The sequence below is a fragment of the Cygnus atratus genome, chromosome 1 (genome assembly GCF_013377495.2).
Source record: "Cygnus atratus isolate AKBS03 ecotype Queensland, Australia chromosome 1, CAtr_DNAZoo_HiC_assembly, whole genome shotgun sequence".
Lineage (NCBI taxonomy): Eukaryota > Metazoa > Chordata > Aves > Anseriformes > Anatidae > Cygnus > Cygnus atratus.
This window is the reverse complement of record NC_066362.1, coordinates 139,843,436-139,850,033: the sequence shown is the minus strand read 5'-3', so window position 1 is coordinate 139,850,033 and position 6,598 is coordinate 139,843,436.

Below are 6,598 nucleotides of genomic sequence, written 5' to 3'. Positions count from 1 at the left end.
TATGCAGGGAGACCTTAGGAAACCTATGATTTCCCAAGAACCACATCTGCAGTTTTGAAGCTTTGTTTTCTCTGAGGAGGTGGGGAGTAAAACCCAGCCTCGCTCAGCAACAATTATTTCATTTCATAACAAATAAACAGGGCATTGGAACATGTGAATATCCGAGACACTGACAGCAGTTTTTGGACAGATATCTTTCATCACAGAAAACAGGAGGACGAAAACCAAGTTTTGTGTTATTTATCAAAGCCTTTGGATAAAGTCAGTAAGCCCGCGTGGTTGCCGAAGGCCTAAGGCAGCTTTTTGCACAGATGCACCCAGCTCACCAGCCAGCCGTCAGTGGTACTGGCTCTGAGTTGGTTCCTGCCGACTGGTCCAGGGCTTTCTCTTTTACACAGGCCACAAAGGGCAGTGCGGGCATTCCCGCTGAAATTGGAAGTGGCGAGACAGCTCTCTGTTAACACAGCCTCAACAGAAATAGTGACTTGCTTACACGACAGCAGCCTTGGGCTATGCTGTCCAAGGGCTGGTTGTGCAAACGCTTTTTGTGTTGCCCCCACCATGAAAATGGGTGCACAGTCCTTAATCTCAAGGGTTTTTTTTTGCTTTGTTTTTGTATCCAGGTCATCCTCTAGGATCTACAGTAGAAATAGGCACATTTTTTCAGATACCATAAGCAGCATTTTAACTCCCTCTCCCTCTGTAATAAATAATTCATTAGCATAAAGTGTTATTTTAAGATACATTGTTACTATCTGTAGCAATCTTGAGCAAACAGTTTCTGTATTAAAGGACTATAATATATAAAAAAAGGACCCAATTTGTGCTCTCCAGTTATTGCCAAGTCCCAACCCACATCCCATGCAATGAATACCGTGTTTTCAGGAGATGTAAAGGTACGGTCCATCTCCTTGCAGTCCTCTTGCTGGTTAAAATTACGCAACCTGATGAATTGTGACTATTTCTGGAGTGTGAGCTGTGCAGCAGCTGTGTGGGGAAGCCTGGACACCCCTCGGACCATCTCCTGTTGGAACAGTCTCAGGAATAACAGAGCAGAAAGGTGGAGGTCTGCTGGCATGGCCTGTGCGATCTCAAGGAAAGCAACACCCAGGTGCCCCCCATCTCAGACAGGTCTCAGACACCTCTTGGGGTGTTCTGGATCGGAGTGGGAGGCTGCAGACACCAGGGGTGACTTCAGAAAGCAGCTAACAAATCTGTGGAGTCAAAACCTGTCAAGTGCCACTCAACACGAACGATGCGGCCTTGGCCTGGGAGGTTGCCGAAGGCGCTGGGAGGCGCTGGCTGGTGGACTTGGTTTCTGCATGGTCTCCTGCTGCAGCCATCGGCACTGGCCTTTGTGAAAGAGCAGACCCTTGGCCCTCCAGAGCTTTGACCTGGCCAACCAGGGGAAATTTCATCTTCTCACAGCATCGCTCTGCGCCCTCGTTTCTTCATTCTAAGTCAAAGGGACGTGTGAGTAAGTCCTGACACAGCTGCGTGGTCAACAGGTAGGCAGAAAACAGTTTCTGAACCCATGTATTTTGCTTTGGACAAATGCCTCATCTGTGGCAATGGAAAGCTGCAAATACAAATACGTTTTTCTTCTCTGTATGAACGGTGATTTATAGTTCACACTTCATACCACCGGAAAAAGCCTTTCAGATCTGATCAGCTTTCCTAAGGACGTCATTGCACGTTTCCAGCTGAGAAGCAATACGACTGACTCAAGCTGATCCATTTTGCTCAGGCAGCTGCAATATATATTGTTGGTATAGAACATCTAACACTGGCATCAAATCTAAAAATTCACCCTTTGTTCATGACTCATGCACATAAACGAGCGCAGTTTGAATTACAGTCAAAGAACAACAACAAAACGCACTTGAAAAACAGAACGGTTTCCTCTCCCAGAAGTGATTTGTGATAAGTCTTTGGCCTTCTGTTTGAGGAGCAAGGTGACATTTGGCAATCAGTTGCTGTCCCCAGTGGTGAAGCGCCACGTGCAATGCAAATGCAGTTGCATGCCGTGCATGTTTCAGTGCAAAACCTGTACATTCGGTGACTTAGTTTACGAGTGCGATTATCATAATTAGCTACCTCCTCATGTTTAATAATTTTAAGTAAAAAAAAATATGACTAAATGATTTTTAATGTACAGCAAAGCATAATAAATGTTTAAAGCCAAAATAGCCCTCCAGCCTTTACTTTGATATGGTGTTATGTGCTGTGTTGCTTTTGACAGTAAAAGCATTTACTAAATGTATTGCATTTTTTTAAAGATGAAGAGGAATATAAAATCTTGTTGTCAGTGAAAATATCCAGCAGCAGCGTAGCAAGCAGCTCGCTGTTATTTTGCAACGCCATTAATCCCCTTTTAGTTTAGAGGAGTGCAATAGACATGCCAAAATGTTTGCTTTGTATACGTGATGAGCACTCAGCTGTGGGCAACAAAGGTTTAATTACAGGACTCCGTGTTTGCCGCTAGCAGATCACTTTTGTACTGTTACAGAGTCAAAGGAAAAAAGAGGGATTCGCGAGCACGGGGCCACGCTGCACAACTCATTAAGCCCCAGGGCAAGGCATAACCTGGGTGACCCGGCACGGCCTCACCACGCAGGACTGACTTTTGCAGGAGAAGGCATCTCCGCTGGGAGCAGGCACAGCTCTGGGGCTGTCCCCCTGCCCTGTGGTGAATTTTACCTTAGCTCGCTTCTTCCCGAGGTTCACCAAGCCACCCAGTAATCAATGGGAGGTGTTGAGCTTGAAGAGCATGCGATCCTCTGCTGTCTGATCTCAAATACCAATAGGAGGTTTTTATGGATTATTACTCCCAAGTAGTTCTCTGCCTCGTGGTACTCTTCAAAGCTTTATGCTGGTGTAACGCGTTTTCCCAAGGTCCATTCAGATCTTCCTTCTTGTGGGTGCCTTTGCTTCACCCCCAGATCCTAATTCTCTTCTCCCCGTTGGCTCTGTTCCCAGAAGAAACCCTTCTAGGTCACCTAATGCAGCTTAAATGGAGGTCATTCAGGAAATGCTGACCTCCCTCCCTCCCTCTCCAGGATCCCAGATCTCTCTCAGGAGCTGCTCCGAACACAGCTCAGACTGCACAAAACTTTCTGAAGCGAAGCGATGGAGAACCATTTTGCTTCCTTCCACCTCACGTACCTTTGCAGTCTGTTGTTGATTTCTTTTTGTTAGCTTGCAAGGCTTTGTTTATTAACTGATTTGCATATGAAATGGTACGCGGAGCAGGCTCACAGTCCCACTGAAGCCTATTCTGCTCTCTTCAAGGACACGGAGCCAGGTACAGTGGTACCTGGGGGCCTCCTAATTCCATGTAGCAAGGAGTCCCCATTTTTCCCCCATGATTTCTGAAGTCTAGAATTGAAGTGTAATTTCCTAACCTGCCTTTGTAAGTAAACCCTGCCTGAGAAACAGGCTAATAAAAGGAAAAGCACTGGGGAAAAAGAGAGAAGAGAGGGAAGTGTCTGTTCACTGCTGACTGGAAAACGACGTGCTGCAGCAATGGTTCCCGCGATGGCCAACAGCACATGGCTGCCACGCTCTCCCTCCTCACCCATGCCGGCAGCTCCTGGATGACAAAGCCACCAGGCCACCCGTGCTCCTCTGTGGCCAGGCTGTGGAAGAGCATGGTTCCACCAGGGATGGAGAGGAGGAGCCTGGCAAGGCCCTCCTGAGGCAGAGCTGCCGCTGCCACCTCCCGAACCAGCAGCCGGTACCAGACCGCCCTGAGGAGAGGCAGCGGGGTGTACATGTCTCTCAGATCCAACTCACGGGGCTCTTTGCTCAAATGACGGCTCAAGGTGCCACAAAGACTTCAGCACTGGGTTATGAACTGGTGATTTACCAGGTGGTCCTTAAAGGGCCCTTCCAACCCGAGCAGTTCAACTGGGAGTTTGAACTGGAGAGCCAAGATTCTCTCAAGTCATGCTCTGGTAATAGTGTTTCCCCCCAAAATCCCATCTTCACTTTTTTTTTTTCTTTTTTTTACCCCTCTAAATTTAATGTGACTATCCGTAACCCCTCCAATTGCCTACACCCAGGGTCCAATGAGAACAGTCTAGAAAGATCAGAGGCAAACACCCCAAGTTATGACAAGAGGAGAATTCATTTAGCAGCAGTTCAGGAAAATTAAGCCACCCTCACTAAAGAAATAACAGAGAAGCCTTAATAAGCTGCTGGCTCGTCCTCTCCACGCTCAGCACAGGAGATGATTTTGGTGGGCACGCTGCCTGCCGACAAAGCAGGGGAATAAGGCCCTGAGCCTGTCCAGACAAAACACACGTCCTCCCAGCCTGGCCACTCCTTTAAGCAAGGCTTGCCTTCTTTTAACTCCTTTGCATCTACCGGAGGCGAGTGATGCAAAAGCGATTGCTTTTTGCCTAATGAAGCCTTTTGTGTGGTCATGTCCTTACACCGAACCACAACAAAAGGACTCCTGAGCAAGAGGAGCTGCGGTGCAGCCCTCTACCGCTGCGTGGGCAGCAGTGCCAATCCAGAGGAAGCAGCATGTCTGACCTGACGGGGCTGCTCTTTGCTGCTTGCTCTTGTGATTTTCTACTTGCCCCCCAGCAGCACGCAGCCTGCTGCTGAGGCCTGGCTGCCTTTCTTTAACATCAGATCCAGCTGCCGAGCTCCTTCCCGCAGCAGCGAGCAGGGCACCGGCAGCCTGGGGCAGCGGGCCGTAAGTCACTTCTGATGGCGGATCGCGCTGTCAGCTGCCCTCCAGAGAGACACCGAGCTTTTGAATTGCCTTTTCACGCTGCATTTTCCCTTTAGATGCCTCGATTAATGCGAGGCTATGATTTATCCTACCTTGTGATCGCGGGCAGGAGATGCGGGTGGGCAGATTTTACTTTGACCTACTTCATTACAGCAGCAGCGAAAGCAGAGCTTTGCCTGGGCTGAGGGGAATGGCAGCAGCCCCCAGCAGAATTCACTTATGCGGGCTTACGCTGTCGTGTGGAGAAGGCAGAGGGTCGTTATCTGAAAATATAAACTTGTGAAGGATTTCCCATTTGTTTTTTTTTTCCCCGTTGCACAAACAGCTCCTCAGCTCTACCCATGGGAGTCCGCGGGCCAGCTCCTGCTGAGCATGGCGCGGGCACCGCGCTCAGCGGTGCTCAGACTGAGCCTTAGGCATCGCGCCAAGGATATGGGAGGAGATGAGGTGGTTGCCTTGGCTGCTTTTATACAGATTGATGGACAAAGAGGGAGTCTCTCAACTGTATGCCTGTCTCAGAAGCTGTCTTGAGTAATTTGGAGACCTCATTAGAAAGTAACAGATGAGTTTTGGAGAAGGCAGAAGGACACGAGCTTGATTTCTTATGTAACGTTATTGAAATACTACTGAATAAACTCATATTTAAAAGGGATATAAATCTCCATCTTGCCTAAATAAAATAACTTTTGAATTTTATGCTTCCCATAAATGTAAGCTAAAAAGTTCCACTTACGAAAACACTCGATATTAGAGAAGAATGCTTGCTCCCAGGACATACAAGATTCTTCCTCTTAATTTAGTGGGTGATTGCACCTTTAAAAGGAAACAATTTCTGGTCCCAGATTCTGCCTTTCCTTTGAGCAGCTTGGGACAACTCGGAGCTTGGGCACAGGAGCTGTTTTCATCAGACTAGAGTACGTGGCCTGACAACCAGCACAGCTCTCTTCTGTTGCAGCGTCTGAGTTTCACTCACTGAAGAACACCACCGAGCCTTGCCTGGAGCCGGGGACATCCCAAACACATTCAGGAACTTCCTCCCAGCCTCTGAACCTCACGAGGAGTCACCTCAAAACCCAGGCCCCACAGGCCTCATCCTCACGAGGAGTAACCACAGTGCCCAGGCCCCACGGGCAGCCTGTGGGAGCAGGGGCTCACAGAGCCCTTCCCCAGAGCACAGGCCTTCAGGTGTCCCCAAATGTTACCTGCCACAGACACAGGGCTCGCGTCAGCTGACCCGACAGCATCAACTGAGTCTTTTCAAAATGCTGCGTGTTGATTAACGAGTGACTTAAGCCGTGAAATTCAGGCTCCCCCATCTCTCTGAGGTACAGCGCCTGATCCGCTGTGCTTTTGTGTTCCTCTCAGCTGCCTGTAGGAGTTTCTGCTGGGCTTGCCATGCTTGGCGACCTACCTTCGAGTGGCGTATTTTGATTACTGTAGCTAGATGTAGTTACTTGTCTCTTTGTGACTAATACGCTTTATGAGCTTCCCCTGCTGTTAATAAACATAGTGGTGTTTAATTATTGAGACATTTCATAAAAATGTTTTTGAGAAGGAGACAAATTTTATGTTCTGACTAAATAATTGAACATTATGCAAATGCTAACAACTCCAGCGCTCTGGTTATGTAAAACAATACTTGGATGATGGCCTTGTTTGCACACTGAGTTAGTATTGTTGGGCTGTAATTAGCAGCAGATAGAAGTATTACTCCGATTTAAAAACAAAAACAGGTTTTGGTGGAACAGGAAGAGCACCAGGGTAAGGCTGCGGGCCAGGCTGCAGACACGCTCTGAGTAGGAGAAGGCGGGACGTTGTCCCCTTACCATCCCAGTCCCATGCTCTCCAGGAAGC